Source organism: Arvicanthis niloticus, chromosome 1, assembly GCF_011762505.2.
Source record: "Arvicanthis niloticus isolate mArvNil1 chromosome 1, mArvNil1.pat.X, whole genome shotgun sequence".
In the NCBI taxonomy this organism is placed as follows: domain Eukaryota; kingdom Metazoa; phylum Chordata; class Mammalia; order Rodentia; family Muridae; genus Arvicanthis; species Arvicanthis niloticus.
Window position 1 is genome coordinate 165,636,115 of NC_047658.1, and position 16,800 is coordinate 165,652,914.

Genomic DNA, 16,800 nt, shown 5'->3' on the forward strand with positions numbered 1-16,800 from the left:
ATGAGCAGTTGTGTGTGTGTGTGTGTGTGTGTGTGTGTGTGTGTGTGTGTGTGTGTGTGTGTGGTGTGTGTGTGGTGTGTGTGTGTGGTGTGTGTGTGTGTGTGTGTGCATTCGCACACACGCTTGCATTTCATTGAGATTCCCCTCCTCCTCTTCTTCCTCCTCCTCTCTTCCTCCTTCTCTTCTTCCTACTCTTCCTCCTCTCTAGCCAGATTGTCTTGGTTTAGTTGTGCCAGCTCTTTGTGCCGTCTTTTCCTCAGCTATTAAATGTTCATGGCCATGCCTCTCACCTGTGCAGAGATTCTCAACATGAAATGGTCGGGAAGAGATCCTGGCCTTTGGTAAGGTTAAACAAATACACTGAGCCCGCAAAAGCTCCCAGGACAGCAGCCTCTTTTTGCATCTGGCAAATGACTCAGGAAAGGTCCTGAGTTTCAAATGTGGTTGAGAAAAGAGCAGGTCCTGGGTGTCCTTGATGTAACATACATGCTTTTGGCAGGTTCGAGAGGTTTGGGAAGTGGCCCATTTGCTTGCATCTCACTAGATTGTTGCAATGCATTTCATCAACCCACAACCTTGGCCCACAGCCAGAAGGAACAGTCATAGCTACTGTGAGCTGCCATCTCTAAGGTGCAGCTTGCTTCTTCAGTGATGGGGAGAGGGTGTACACTGCGTGGTGATGCCATCCTGTTTTCATGGAGACAGATGCAGCCATGGAGCACTCATTCTTCACTTGATTCCTTGGGGGAGGGACATCAGATACATCACCAAGCAGGTGGGTGGTTTTGTGTGTGGCGGGGGGAGGAGGGATTGGGAAGATTGGCACGGAAGGCAAACTTGAGTTTCCCAAGGCATGTAAGACCACTGGAAAATTGAAGATGGTGATATGATATGATGAAGCTCCTATTCTGTGGAAACCCCTAGGTCTCAGCAGAGGATCAGAGTGTCCCAAGTACTTAGAGAGTCAGAAGAAGCAGAGCCAGGCACCCTTGTGTGTGAGAACCTGCACTCTGGAAAGATTTATCTTCCTTGCATTTCTGCACCACCAGCCCAGCTGGAGGCATAAAGTACTGTGTTTAAAGACAACTCAGTAATACAGGAAGCTCAGGGGTTTGAAATCCTTTTAGAATGAGGCTGAGTGGGAAGGGAAAAGAATGTATAGATTGAGGCTGAGGAGCTGGCACAATGAATACAGGTTGATCACCAGTGTCTCATGACAAAAGCTGGGCATGACGGCAGCCACTATGATTTTAGTATCAGGGATGCATAGCCAGGTTGAGGCTTGTTGGCTAGCTAGTGTAGACTACTTACTGAACCCCACATCAGTGAGAGAACACTTAGAAGATGGATGGCATATGAGGAATGACACTTGATGTTGACCTCTAGACTCCTCAGACACATAGACACATGCAGACTCACACACAGACACAGACACACACACACAACACAGACATACAGACTCACACACAGAGACACACAGATATACACAGATACACACATTCAAACTTACACACAGACACAGAGACACACACACAGACTCATACAGAGACACAGACCCACACAAACACACACACACACACAAACACACATACAGACTCATCATACACAGAGACACAGACACAAGACACACAGACACATACAGATTCATACACAGAGACTCAGACACACACACACAGACTCATCATACACAGAGACTCATCATACATAGAGACACAGACACACAGGCACACACAGACACAGACACACACACACAGAGAGAGAGAGAGAGAGAGAGAGAGAGAGAGAGAGAGAGAGAGAGAGAGAGAGAGAGAAACCTGTGTAGACAGCTAAGTAGTTAAGGATGGTTCAGTACAGACTGAATTGCCAGAGCTGGTAGCCAGTGGGACAAACCAAAGCATGTGAGTGTCAAGAGCATGCCTGGAGCCTGATGCTCCAAGGTTATCAGTATAGACTGTGTGGTGTTCATCAACTCGCTCCACCTCTCTGAGCTGCAGAATGTAAGTATGAGCAGCGGGAGAGCCTGAAATCTCAGGGTTGTCAGAGAAAGCAGTCAGGAAGCAGGCCAGACTTCCCCAGACCTGTCTCCTTCTTCAAGTGACCATTCCTGACCAGCTAGAGCTCTCCAGACCTCCAAGAGGCCTGCTCCGCCCTTTCCAGTAGCCTTCCATCTCATACCCTGTTTTGATGCTTCTCCAGCATGTGTCAGTGTATGATGCTCTTCATTCCCTTTTCTCACATTGGCTGACTGCTTAGCAACCCTAGACCACTGGTTCTCAATCTGTGGGTCACAACCCCTCTCACAGGGGTTGCCTAAGACCATCCAAAAACAAAGATATTAACATTACACTTCATAATAGTAGCAAAATTACAGTTATGAACAACATGGTTGGGGTCACCATGACATGAGGTGTGTTAAAGTCACACCCCTAGGAAGGTTGAGAATCATTGCCCTAGACTGAGACAGAGATTCTTTTTTTCATTCATTCATTCATTCATTCATTCGTTCATTCATTCACTTTACATCCTGATCACAGCTCCATTCCCTCTTCTCCTCCCAGCCCCTTATAAATCCCTCACTCACTACCCTCTCCCCTTCTTAGGGTACCACCCTGCCCTGGGACATCCAGTCCCTGAAGGACCAAGCACCTCCTCTCCTACTGAGACCCAACCAGGTGTTCCAGCTAGGGGAAGGGGATAAAATGGCAGGCAACTGAGTCAGAGACAGCTTCCACTCCAGTTGTTAGGGAACGCACATGAAGACCAAGCTGCACATCTGCTCCAAATGTGTAGGAGGCCTTGATCCAGCCCCTGCATGCTCTTTGGTTGGTGGTTCAGTCTCTGTGAACCACCATGGGCCAAGGTTAGTTGCCTCTGTAGGTCTTATGGTGTCCTGGACCCCTCCAGCTCGCTCAATACTACTCCCAACTTTTCCAAAAGACTCCCTTAACTCCACACGATGTTTGGCTGTTGGTCTTTGCATCTGTTTCCAACTGATGTTCAGTGATGCCTCTTAGGACGTAGTTATGCTAGGCTCCTGTCTGCAAGTGTAGCAGAGCATCATTAATAATGCAGGGGTTGGATTTTTTCACATGGGCTGTGTCTCAAATGGGGGCAGTCATTGGTTTGCCATTCCCTCAGTCTCTGCTCCATCTTTATCCCTGCACATCTTGTAGGCTGGACAAATTTTGGGTTGTGTTGGAAGTTTTTGTGGGTGGGTCACTGTCCCCTTCCCTCCACCAGAAGTTCCACCTGGATACAGGAAGTAACCACTTCAGTCTCCATATCCCCCTATGGTAGGAATCTCAGGTAGGGTCACCCCTATAGACTCCCTTAAGCCTCCCCTGTTACAGGTCTCCAGACAGTCCCAGAGATGCCCCCCAACAATTTCCATTTTCACTCCTATCCCTTTCCTGCCCCCATCCAAACATCTGATCCCCATCCTCTTTCCCCTCCTCACCCTCTCTCCCATCCAGTTCCTTCCCTCCATTTACCTCTGATGACTATTTAGTTTCCCCCTTCTGAGTGAGACTCATCCCTTGGGACCTCCTTATTACTTAGTTTCTTGGGGTCTGTGGATCGTAGTGTGATTATCCTGTACTTTATGGCTAATGTCCACTTATAAGTGTATACATACCATACGTGTCTTTTGGGGTCTGGGTTACCTCACTAAACACTAAGGCCAAGGACACCATCAATAGTCAAAATGGTAGCTTACAGAATGAGCAAAGCTCTTCACCAACTCTACATCTGACAGAGGACTAATATCCAAAATATAAAAAGAACTCAAGAAATTAGACACCAACAAAACAAATAACTCAATTAAAAAATGAGGAGCAGAACAGAGAATTCTTAACAGAGGAATCTTGAGTGGCTGAGAGGCACTTAAAGAAATGTTCAATGCCCTTAGTTATCAGGGAAATGCAAATCAAAATGACTGTAAGATTCTACCTTATACCCATCAGAATGGCTAAGATCAAAAACTCAAGTGACAGCACATGCTGACAAGGATGTGGAGAAAGGGGAACACTCCTCCATTTCTGGTGGGAGTGCAAACTTGCACAATCACTTTGGAAATCAATCTGGCAGTTTCTCAGAAAGTTGGGAATAGTTCTACCCTATGACCCAGCTATACCACTCCTGGGCATATACCCAAAAGATGTCTCTCAATACCACAAGGACACTTGCTCAACTATATATATATATCAGCTTTATTCATAATAGCTATAAACTGGAAACAACCTCAAGTGAAGAATGGATAAAGAAAATGTGCTACCTCTACACAATGGGAATACTATTCAGCTATTAAAAATAAGGACGTCATGAAAATTGCAGGAAAATTCACAGAATTAGAGGCAGGGGTTCTTGAGGACAGGATCTTGGAGGTGATTGTTTAGTGAGCAAGAATATGCCTGGCTTCACTAGGGCCAGCTGTGCATCCGTGAAATCTCCACGTCTACTTAACTTTGTCATCAGGAAAGAGCTCTAGGGAGGGAACAATCTACATTGGACAAGAATTTCACAGTGGAAAGCTGATGCCATGAGATAGCATATGGTAACAGTGGAGCCACCCACGTACAAGCTTCCATTCTTCGCTCCTGTGCTCTGTTCTCTGAATGGAGCCTCTCCCCTCCCTCTCCCTCTCCTCCCTCTCCCTCTCCCTCTCCCTCTCCCTCTCCCTCTCCCTCTCCCTCTCCCTCTCCCTCTCCCTCTCCCTCTCCCTCTCCCTCTCCCTCTCCCTCTCCCTCTCCCTCTCCCTCTCCCTCTCCCTCTCCCTCTCCCTCTCTCTCTCTCTCTCTCTCCCCCCCCCGTGTGTGTGTGTGTGTGTGTGTGTGTGTGTGTGTGTGTGTGTTTGAGCACATGATACAGGGAGAGGGAGGAAGGGAGGGAAGAAGGGTATGAGAGAAAAAGATGCTCTTCATAACTACTGGGAGCCGATACTGCAAAGTTTATGGCAGCCCTAAAAACTGGGGAAAGAAAAAAAAAAAAAACAACAAAAAGTGTTCAGCCTCTTCTTCTACAAAATCAATGATTTCACGTTTAATGCCAGCTGAGGCAGCCGCGGGGTGAGTTCATGTGTTAACGTGCAAACTGACCAAATGAGTCAGTTTAGATGGCAAAGCTCACATCTTTGGACTTGGCATCTTCCTTTCAAAATCATATTCTGGGTTGTTTTTCCCTATGAGGTTACATTAGGACATTTTTTCCCTTGAAATAACCCTACTTTAAAAAATTTATATTTCCTTACAAGTGGATGAGAACTCTGGGGCACAGTGGGCTCTCTTTTTTACCTGGAATAATAGAAAGCTCAAAGTGAATTTAAGCCTGTAGTAATATCGGCCCTTGGAGTGTGATAACTCTTTTATTTATTTACTATGTTTTGAAATGAAGCAGGAATAAATGAAGGAATGCATTTTGGAAATGCGATTTTCTTGTGAACATTATGTTGCTGAGTTTTCTTGCTGGGAAGCAAGAGATACTAATACCCTTGTGGCCCTGTGCATGGTTGGCCCTGGCTCTGGCCTCAGTTTCTCCTGTATCATAGGAGTTTGGACCAAGGGGAGTTCTTCTGGGCACTTCAGGTTGAAAACACTTCTGCTGTTATTATGATCTCATGGACAGGAAACTGTTTCATATTTCTATCTCAGAGTTTCCTGTGTAGTTGCTTCTGATCCCAAACATTTTGCCTTAGGATGCATTGTCCTGTTTTTAGAATGAAATGATATGTGTAGGTGGTCTAGGTATTCAGAAGAGACCATGGCATAGCTACTCTGCTTAAAGACTGTGTGTGAAGAATCCATATTTTTCTCATCCCACTGGGGCCAGGGCACCTCTGGATATCTCTAAGGGTTTCAGCTTTATAGGAGAGATGGACACATGCAGGATTCAATCACTGTTTGAAACCTTGCTGTTCTGAACCTGACCAGGATCATCAACTGATCAAGACCTGAGGCCGCTTACCAGTGACGATCATAGGGAACCAGTGAATGGATGTGGTCAAAAGTTAGTTCTGATTCAGGAGTCCTGCTTCCTGGGTCCTTGGACGCCCCTCGCTCATTGGCTTGGGTGACAGAGATGTTCCTGGGACTACACGGCTGAGTTTTTCTTGTGTTTGCCCCAGGGTCATCTGTGACTTGTCAGGCAGGGGTGCTGGGGATACGATCACCATTTCCAAACTTTGCAATGGCAAATTGAATTTCTTTTGAACACTGGGGGCCCTTTAAACGGTAGTTTAAGTATTCAATTTGCACTTAGAGGGCACTGGGGAGGAGGGTGAGTACAACAGTGGAGGAGTTCCCAAAACCTATGAAAGAGGGATGGAAACCATTGTGGGGTTTTGCAGGGAAGACTATTTTTTTCTCTTTCCCCGATTGAAATATTGCTTTAAAGCATTGGCAGGCTTACAGAAGTAAAATGAAAAACAAATCCCACAAAAATCCTGGAGGACCATAAAACCAGCAAATAAAGTGGCGCAAAGTCCTTTGATTTCAGTACTATTTTTCAATAACATTGCTGCATTCCACCCAGAGCAAATTTATCCTGAGGGAGGCCCTCTGCACCGTGCTGTGGAGAGCTTACAGCAATGTTTGGTGGTCAGGGTTGGGATAGGATAATACAGAATTACACGTGCCCTGAAAAGGGTGCAGGCTTACAAAACCAGAAAGGCCTGAGTTCTAATTCCTTATTCTCTCAGCCTTCTCTGGGCCTTCTTAAATAGGGGCTAACCTCTCAAGGCAAAGGTTTTTGCTCAGTGTTATATATACAAAGAGTAAAGGCACCTCAGTGGGCAGCTGTGGAGATTCCTGAGCCGATAAAAGTAACAGCTGCCAGAAGAATGTGTACAGACAGACATCTGGATGAGCAAGACTTAAAGGAGTGATTCTGTAATTTTGGTTCAGAGTTTTGTGAGCTATCTCTAGAATCACATGGGCTCCATATTCCAATGGTACAAAAATCCACAGCTGTGTTCTTTGCTTTATTTACACTTGTGAGTTCATTCAGATTTACCAGAGAAAGCTTTCAAGCCAAAGATAGTAAGGTCAGAAGTCTGGGAATGCTTGCCTATCATGAATGAGGTCCTGGTCTATCCCTAACACCCCAGAAGAAAGCAAAACCAAACTACAACTTCTGAAAATGGATATTAAAAGGAAAACACAAATCACATACAATCCTAGAAAAAAAAAGACATGTATACAAATACAATATTTTCATAGAAATGTATTGTTGACAATTACCTTTCCAAAAATCAGTTTGATTTATTGGGATTTTCAAATGTGTTAAAATATCTGAAGACACCATTCCTATGTCCATGGTCCTTGCAATCAGATAGATCATAGGTGTGACAAATACAACAGAGAACAAGGAGCCCTGACACTGACGCTGTTAGCCTTCCGGATGTTGCATGGGCTCTGTAAAGATGCCTCAAAGACATGTATGTGTGCACTATGGAACACATACATCAAGGCAAGCATTACATGGTACAGGATGCTGTCCTGGCATAGACAGCATTGGCAGGTATTGAAAGCACTGTTGGGAGCCAGTAAGATGGCTTAGTGAGCAAAGGCACCTGCAGCCAACACTGATGACTTGAGTTCAATTGCCAGGACCAAGATAGAAGTGGGGAATGAATTCTCACAGTTGTCCTCTGCCCTTCACAATACATGAGACAACCTGTGTACCTTTCCCCAAATCAAAATAAAAAAGAGAAAACATCATCAAAGATGCCTTTCAACCACCAGTGATCCCATCTGTTGATGGCTAATTATATACACTGATAGTGGCCATAGCGTAAAACCCCCTCCAAATGTGGGTGGCTTGGGATTCCAACATCCCAACAGGCATCTCCTCCGTTATCATTCAGCCCACTGAGAGGCCAGTGACTTCTTTCCTGGGAGCTGTGTTCACAGGAGGGCATTTCAGTGTGTGCCAAACCAGTAACATGCAGACTTAACACTTGGGACTGTGGTCCAGTTAGTTCCATGGTTTGGCTGTGTTATGAGTTAAGTAGAATGCCATGGGTTGGCCTGCTAAGCCAACAAACCAGATAAAGTATATTTCTTTTGAAAAGCAGACTGTAGTCCAGACAAGCCCTATGAAGACACACTTAGGACATGAATACTTCCTATGAAGCAGGGGACATTTTCAAGAACACAAGTCTTTTGCTGTTAACCACTGATGGTCTTTCCAGACCCAGAGAATAAATGTTTTTACTGAGTTCATTTCCTGATACCCACACCAGGCAGCTCACAACAACCTATAACTGCAGTTCCAGGAGGATTCAATACCTTGGCCTCCTTGGGCATCAGCGCTACCATGCCATAGTTGAAAAAAAGAATTAAAATATGTATTTTGTGGGATATTTATTCTTTGAAAATTTCAAACAGCCATTTGAAGAATTTCAATAATATTACTCCCCCTGCAAGCTCTCCTGGATCTCTTCCCCCATATCTCTCCCTTCAATTTCCTGTCATACGTATATCACATTGAGTCCAGTCAACGCCATACATATCCACGTGGGGGTGGGGTCATCCACTAGTGTGTGAGCAATCCAGGAGGAACCATAACCCTAAAGCAAAGCAAACTGATTCTCTCTCCCCTAGCAGCTATCAACTGTCAGTAGCTCTTCAGCTAGGGATGGGGCTGGTGGGTCTCTCCTGGAATGTTGCCTGGCTGGATCCTATATAGATCTTGTGCAGGCAGCCACAGCTTCTGTACATTCATGTATGCAGCAGTCCAGAGGACAGTTTCACCCTGTGTCTCCTTGACCACAGCCCTTATAAGCTTCTGCTCTCTTCTGTGATATTCCTTGAGCATTAGGTAGGGGCGTGGTGTGGGTGCCCTGTTTGTGGATAAGCACTCCAGAGTCTTGTACTCCCTGAGCTTTGACCAGGGATGAGTTTCTATGTCAACCACTGCCAACTGTACAGAGATACTTATTTGATGAGGTCTGAGAGCTGCCCTAATCTGTTGGTATAGAAATTAGAATTCAGAGGGCAATTTCAGTGTATGTCCACTTACACACTCACAGTGTTGTTTATACGTGTTCAGGAAGACGGTGGAAGTGTGGGTCATTTTCTCCCTCTGTCTTCTAGACAGATGGTCTTATTTACATTTAGAATTCATTTATGAGAAAAACCAACTTCTGGCATTAAAGTACTACATTATTTGAGTCTGTTTAGGCCAAAGAAGGTTGTTAACAGCTTCCTGATTTGGTGAGGAGGGCTGACAATCCTGGTGGGGGATTGTCTGCCTTTGCATGGCAGGATGAATATGTAATTGGGTGTCAGTTATAGAAGACAGACAGGCTGGGGATTTAGAAGCAGGGTAATGTGAGTTTTTGCCTTTGTGAGTAACAGTTATGAAAACATTCATTTACTACTCAATGTCTTAAACCTGATCCAGAAGAAGGAATAGATCAGAAATCATGTGGTAAGTCCCATTACTCAGTCAGACACCGTGGGATAGCTCACAGGCTTGCTCCAGATGAGCAGGAATGGCAGTCACTCATCCTTATTTCTTAGGAAAAAGCTGCTCACGAGAAATAGGGAGAGCCAGGGGTGTGGGTGCAGCTCGGGAGATGGTTCAAGCTCAAGGTCCTGAGTTCAGTCCTCAGCACCCATGCAAAGGTCTGACAGTGAACACTAGTCATCAGTTTGGTAAGGTGTTTGACAGGTGGATCCCTGAGGCTTGCTAGACAACCAGCCTAGCATAATCAGCAAGCCCCAGGTTCTGTATGAAACCCTGTGTCAAAAAACTTAGGTGGAGATGGGTTAAGGAGATGGGTTGATCTCTGGCCTCTATACACACACACACACACACACACACACACACACACACACACACACACACACATGTATAAACACAAGCATACAGTCATGGTAGGTGACACCTAATTTCTGTCAATTGGCCCATTTTGTAGCTGATTTACCTCAGATCATAGACCAAAAAGTTTTGTTGCTCAAAGGCTGCCAGGACACAGGGTCGCTTCTGAGATACCATGAGTTTTGTCTTTGTAAATAACAGTTATAAAAACATTTATTGACTACTGAGTGTCCAAACAGGCCCTGCCTTCCACAAACCTAAGAGACCGCTCAGCTGATGAGAGACCTTAAAACACTCAGTCCTAAAGTGTTGTCTTCATTACTCTTTCCCTTTAGAACAAAGGGAGCTACGTGGTAGAGGAGGTAGAAAGACTGTAAGAACCTTTGGGGATGGAAGGTGCCAAGGAAACATGGCCTCCTAGACTCAACAGGGCTGCCACAGAGATGGTAGCAGCTTACACAGTCTATGCTACACCACAGAGATGGTGGGGGCATGCACAGCCTAAGCCAGACGATGTCCCAGTGGCCAAGACACCTCACCCCTACCCAGAACCTATCCAAGTGTCAACCACTCACAAAGGAAAAAATTAGTTTTCTCTAATGGAGTCTCACTGGGTTTATAAACCACACTTAAGGGCAGGCCCCATGGCCAGAAATATAAGACCAATACAAAATTAACACAATGCCATTTTTTGGTAGCATGGTTTTCCTTATAACTTTAGTGGCAGTTTTGGAGTTTTGGATGATTTGAAAAACGGAAATGTTATATGTTTTCATTTTAATCCCAGGTGTGGGATATGGGGCTTCTTCGGGTTGTCCAGAGCAACGATGATCTGCCTTGTGCTCTAGCAGGGGCGTGATTTTGCCAGAGGCAGATAGTTCTTGAGATTGGGTGACACTTGGAATTCTGGGGACTTTTCAAAAGAAGAAGAAATTAGATGGCCTGACAGCCAAGATCAAAATTGCCCCAAGGAACTTGATGCCCCTAATCAGCAATAATCAGCAGGAAGTAGTCTAATGATAATGTCACCCCCTGTCCCCTCTGTCCCTTATTCTCTCTCCTGTCTAGTGTTAGGGGGTTGAAAGGGTAGAAGAAAAATGAAGAATCCACAAATTAGTCCAGATCAAGCTATACATAATGCTTTATTTGGGCATTTTTTAACCTTGCTGGTTTATATATATTATGGTTACCAATTTTGTGTGTGTGCTTGCACGTGAGTCTCTGTAGGTGTATATGTATTTTCCATGCTTTTTCTTTGCTTTTGTTTATTTATTTATGCCTATTTGTTTTTCTAAAGAGAGAGATAAAAGAAGAGGAGTTGGCTGGGTCTGGAGGTAGGAGGATCTGGGAGGAGATGAGGCAGAGGAAACCATGATCAGAGTATATTATATGAAAACTTATTTTAAATAAGTTATGTTTTTCTCTAAAAATAAAAATTTGCATAATGTTGTAAGACACTGGTGTGCAAACATCTTTGTGACATGTTGGCACCACTTGAGTAACTGTCCAGAAACAGGCCACATGTTTGTTATAGCTGTTGTTGGTGTTTTAAGAACAAAGTTGTGATTTAAGTTAAAAGAAAGGAAAGGAAAGTAAAGGAGAGGAGAGGAGAGGAGAGGAGAGGAGAGGAGAGGAGAGGAGAGGAGAGGAGAGGAGAGGAAAGGAAAGGGAGGGAGGGAGGGAGGGAGGAAGAAAAAAGGAAAGAAAAGGAAGGAAAGAGGGAAGGAAGAAAGGAAGAAAGAAAGAGTAAGTTGCGAGCTCAGGCCAAATTAAGTAGTGGTGACAAGGGGGGACTTTTTAGGGCCCTGTGGCCTGTCAGAGTTTGTGCAGCTTAGAGTCAAGGCCCCATGCTTAGGAGAGCTGGCCTGGGTAACACCATCTCTTCCTGGATGGAACATCAACAGAGACCCTCCTTTTGGGGTGTGTTCTAGTGGTACCCATTTTACTGGAGATTCTGTCTGCCATTCACACAGGTAAAGCATGTGCCTACGGACATGGATATTAGAGCAACAGATACCAGACAACAGACAGGAGGGACACAAAGCTGACAGGTGACAGAGGGTGGCAAGCATGTGATTCATCTTGAGACTCTAAATGAAACATTTCGACAGGAAAATTCTACACATGTCCTGTGCAATGCGGTAGCCGCTAGACACAGGAGGCTGCTGTGCCTAAGATGTACACATAAACTTTTATTTACTTTAACAAAAATAACTGCAGTGGTGAACAACTGCTATATGGCAAAGGGTGGTTTTAAGACATACTTAATTCAGGCAGAGCCCCTCATTTTCTGGAGGAATATTAGAAAACCCAAATGAAGTTCTTCCTGGAGGTGGCTGACAACAGCCATCATTGCTTCGTATCTGGAGCTTTCTGTGGGGACTCGTGGGAGATTCTGGGTTTAAGATCTGGATGACTGGAGTGCCACTCAAGACTGATTCTTACTTTGAGGGTGTTGGAACTCATGGGTCACTGAGCTCTCAGCTGGTGTTCCTCATTGGCAATGGTGGATCTGAGACTCAGTTTTTCAAATATGTGAGGAGCCAGGATATCCCATATCTGCTATAGCTTCTCCCAGGGTTCTGTGTCCATTCCACCATCCATGGAGGGACAGCAGCCTTGTCTGAAAATCCCTCTAGTCATCTCAGATTGTCTGGCAGGGAACTGGCAGAGGTGGGGTACCCCCACACTTCCCAGTGTGGGGTTACATACAGGTGCTCTAACATAAAGGGGTGCAACTTCCCAGAAGCCCTTGTGATCTCCACATGCTGTGACCTGGTGCATCCCAGCTAGTGCTGTAGATGGCTGGAGTCACAGTTCTGCAGCAGCTCTCCCAAGTTACAGCAGAAGGCAGAACAGTTGAGCCCTTCCACAAAGCACAGGGCCACTGTGCACTGGAAGCCTTGCCCCAGGCCCTGGCAGCTTCTGTAGGTGCACAGCTTCTACCTTGGGGCTTGGGACTTGGAAGCTCTACACAAAAGCTCAGAAGAAGGGGTCTGGGAGCACAGCTGAAGTTGATGAAGTGCTTTCCTTGAAAGCAGGAGGACCTGAGCTCCAGAACCCATGTTTAAAAAGCCGGGTTTGGTTGTGCCTGTGATCCCAGAACCAGGGGTGGAGACAAGCATATTCTTAAGACTTGCTGGCTAGCCAGCCAAGATGGTGCCTGAAGATAACACCCAACATTGTCCTCTGAATAACCCCCCTCCCCCACACACACACATAATTATTTCAAGTTTTAGCCTTCTTAAATCCCGGGGGCAGAGCACTGTGGGAGAAAAAGGCTGAAGCATCCCGAATGGTAGTTGGGAGAGAGAGCAGGAGCAATGGGTGGGGGCAACTGTGTTCTCTGGGGGGTGGAGTGGATCCTGTGGCACATGACTGTAGTCGAGACAACTCTTCAATGGGTAGATCTATCCCTTCGCACCCATTCCTTCCCAATCCACCCCCTGGTTATGTCCTTTGGAAGCCTGGTGTTTGGAGAGTCCTCAGTGCTGGTTGGCTCTTGTGCTTATGGCTGGCTGTGCTTTCTCATTCACTTCTCACAGGAGATGTGATTCTGAGACCGTCGAGCCTCAGCTCCACCCTTAAACCAAAGGGAGGTGTACGGATATTGCTAGTCTAATTTAGCCTCGGATGAAACACACACACCCCTTTCCACTGCTTCCCACCCAAGTCAAGGGAGAAACTGTTTAGAAAAATCAGGCCAAGATTACCCTAGAGGGAAAATGTTTTGAGTCAAATGAAGGCTTTTGTTGAGTGACATTAATTACACTCGTTTAGGTTTGACATTATTAATTAACCTTCTCAGTTGTTTATATTGTAGCCTCTTATTAAAACAATATGATTAAAACAAATAATTAAGGAACACCACTACCTTCACAAGTGTGTGCATGTTATCATTTCAGGCTTAAAAAGACTTCTATCTACAATCTCATTTGGTGTGTACAGTGATTCTATAAAGTTAATATGTCGAGGGGTTTTAGCTCCAATTCCCTAATTTTTATTATAGCAAAATATGCATGATGCAAAATTTACCATTGTTATGCATATAATGAATGACATGCCTATAATTTTATGCATGTAATAAGGCATTAGATAACGCCATGTTTCCTCTGCCCCAGAGCTTGATAACTTCTAAAATAGTCTTTGGCTCTATGAACTTGACTGTTTTAGGAACCTCATACACGAATCATGGGGCAATTGTCTTTTCATACCTAGAATATCTACTTAGCATGCCTTCAAGGTTCACCCATGTTGCAGCAGCATGTATTGGGATTTCAACTGATCTTAAAAGCTGAGTATATTTTGCTGTATGTGACTGCTGCATGCTCTTTCTCTATTCCGACTCTGTGGATGCCTTGCTCTTTCTCTCCCTTTTGGCTATTGGAAAGAGTGCTGTCTGAGCGGTGGCAAACTATGTTCCTTTCTCATCAATGTAGCCGAGGTGCTACAAATTCGTGTGGTAGAAGGGAGCTCCCAACTCTGGCTTCACATGATAATGGCTTACCAGGGGCTGGGGAGGTGACTAAAGGGGCAAGAAAGCTTGCCCTGAAAGCATGAAGTCTTGAGTTCAAAGCTCCAGTACCCCAAACAAAAAGCTGGGGATGGCTTCTAGTATCTGTTGACATGGCACTCTATATTTGGGGCACGTAGAGACAGGAGGACTGATAATACCCATCCTATTGGCTACCCTACTATGCCAATAACATGGTGTTATCTAATGCCTTATTACATGCAGGTTCAGGAAGACTGCCTCTCAGATGAGTAAGGTAAAGGGTGATAAAACAGGACACCTTCTCACCTCTGCACACATCCATGTGGTAGTTCCATTTTATGCACACAATTTTTTTTTTTTTGCATGTAGTCACACTCATGGGTATCTCCCTTTCTCCCTTCCCTTGCCCTTCCCCCTTCCTACTCCCCAACCCCCAGCTCTCTCACACACACAGAGTTTGAATCAGAACTTAAACATCTTTCTGGGCACCACTCTATGCTCATATGATATCTTTTCCTGACAGCATGGTCTGGGTGGGGCATTCTAGGAAAATCTTCCCCTATACCCTGGCAGACTCCAGTGCCTCAGCAGCAGGACCTTCTAGCTAGCCTCTCAGGGCCTCTTGTAGGCTCTCTGCTTTGGGTTTCCCTCTTTCTTATAAAAGCTACCTCTCATGGCCAGTGTTCCTGACAGCATGTGGACCTGTAGCAGAAAAACAAAAATGATTTTATAGTGAAAATTCAAACTTTAAAACAACAACAACAAAAAGCCCCAAAAAAGAAAGAAAAAAAAAAGGAAAGGAAAGGAAAACCAGAACAACCTCACTATCCACACCAGGAAGCAGAATGCTGGTTTGTTGGCTAAATATGTGTCCTCATTTGTTTCTTGCATTTTAATTATCTCATTTTAATAGACATATCACAATACAAGCAATTGTGCAGGCTGGTTCCGCTGCCTTTAAGAAGTCTTGTTCTGTGCGCCAAGATTGTTGTTCTGTGTGGTTAAATGCTCATGCATTAAAATGCTAATAATTAAACTGTTACGATTGACTAATGAACTCTGCCAGTGATAAATGATGGTCTTGTTAGATTCACTGCGCAGCAAGCCTCCCTTTGTACTGAGAAAGTTAAAGGTTAAATCGCTCTTGAAACTCGTGAGTGGATCTAGAAGCAATTACAATCTTTCCTTGAAACTAATAGTTACTACAATGTTTCGATTCTAGCCTAGCGAGAAAAAAAAAAAAAAGAATAAAAGCGTATGAGGGTGGGGAAACGAGCCTGAGCTGTGTTCACAGGGAAGGACATAGGACGCTTATTTAGTCCACAAGGCAGGTGGTGTGCGTATAAAGACACGACCCTATTTATCTACATGCTTCTTGGAACCTCCCAAGAATACAAACCCAAATGGTGATGGTTTTGGATACAGCAACAGGTGATTCTTCTGGTATTATTTGGAACACAGTGGTTTAGCCGCAAGGAAAATTCTCCAGAATTCTGTGATTTGGGGGGAAGTTGATTAATCTCTTTTTACCACCATCTTGAAAAGCAATAGATATTAACAACTATCTAGGAAGGACATTCGTTCTGCACTGCAGAGCCCATGTCTGTGCTTCAAAACACTCACTGGGCTGGGGGATAGTTGTCTCTAACCCTGAATGCACCGTGGGTAAGCATGTGACCCAGGCCTGACCAATCGGAGCATCGTACTCTCCTGTCCACAAATGGGCCTGACTGGAACCAGAGAGGCAAATCCTGGAGTTAGAGCCAGAACAATCTGGAAAGACACAGACAGCCTTTTGTGAAAAACTTGATCCTAGAAGCATGAGCAGTGTGAAGAAGGTCTGTCCATTAAAGACAAGATGACAGAGCAAAGGCCGGCCCTGTTCAGCCTCATTCCATGATGCTTTAGTGGCACGAGCCTATATTTATTGTATCTCACATTTGGCCAACCAAACACATTTTGACCAGATATATTTTGGTTGTTTTATCATGATACAAGTTGTAACAGTCTATGAGAATCTGAAATTCAAAGCAATGATTCTGATACATCATTCACGAGTGTGGGGAAGGAAGGAAAAGAAGCCATTCCTGTGGAAATATATTGTTGAGGTTGCTTTCTGCTGGTGATGGGACTCTGCTGCTCCAAGTCTGGAGAGGTCCGCAGACTGCCTTACAGAACTAGCTAAAGGGCAGGATACTGGAGCACTTATCCACAGACTCTGCTGTCCCCAAGCCTGGGACTCCCCCTGCCATTATTCCAGACTACACACTGCTTTTGCTAGTGGTCTCAGTAAAACCCCTGGCATTGGGCATAATTCTAAGCAAAAAAAGTAGAGGCATTTGACATGCCCTTGAGATAGGCAGAGCTGTCTGTTGCTTGTGGTGGCATCAACAGTAGTCTAGGTGGATATGATGCAGGATGCCCAGTACTCACCACAGCTGAGGGCTCATTGCCCACAGTTCTGAGAACAGGATGTAATCGCAGAC

At 44.9% G+C, this 16,800-nt stretch overlaps 1 long non-coding RNA gene across 2 annotated transcripts in view; it reads left to right on the forward strand.

Moving 5' to 3' along the window:
- The first annotated feature begins 601 nt into the window (after positions 1-601).
- Positions 602-16,800, forward strand: part of LOC143439657 (uncharacterized) — a 32,704-nt gene continuing 16,505 nt past the window's right edge. For both annotated transcript variants that reach the window (XR_013107756.1, XR_013107755.1), the window contains exon 1: positions 602-775. This is a non-coding gene — a long non-coding RNA (uncharacterized LOC143439657). The remainder of the gene's footprint in view (positions 776-16,800) is intronic.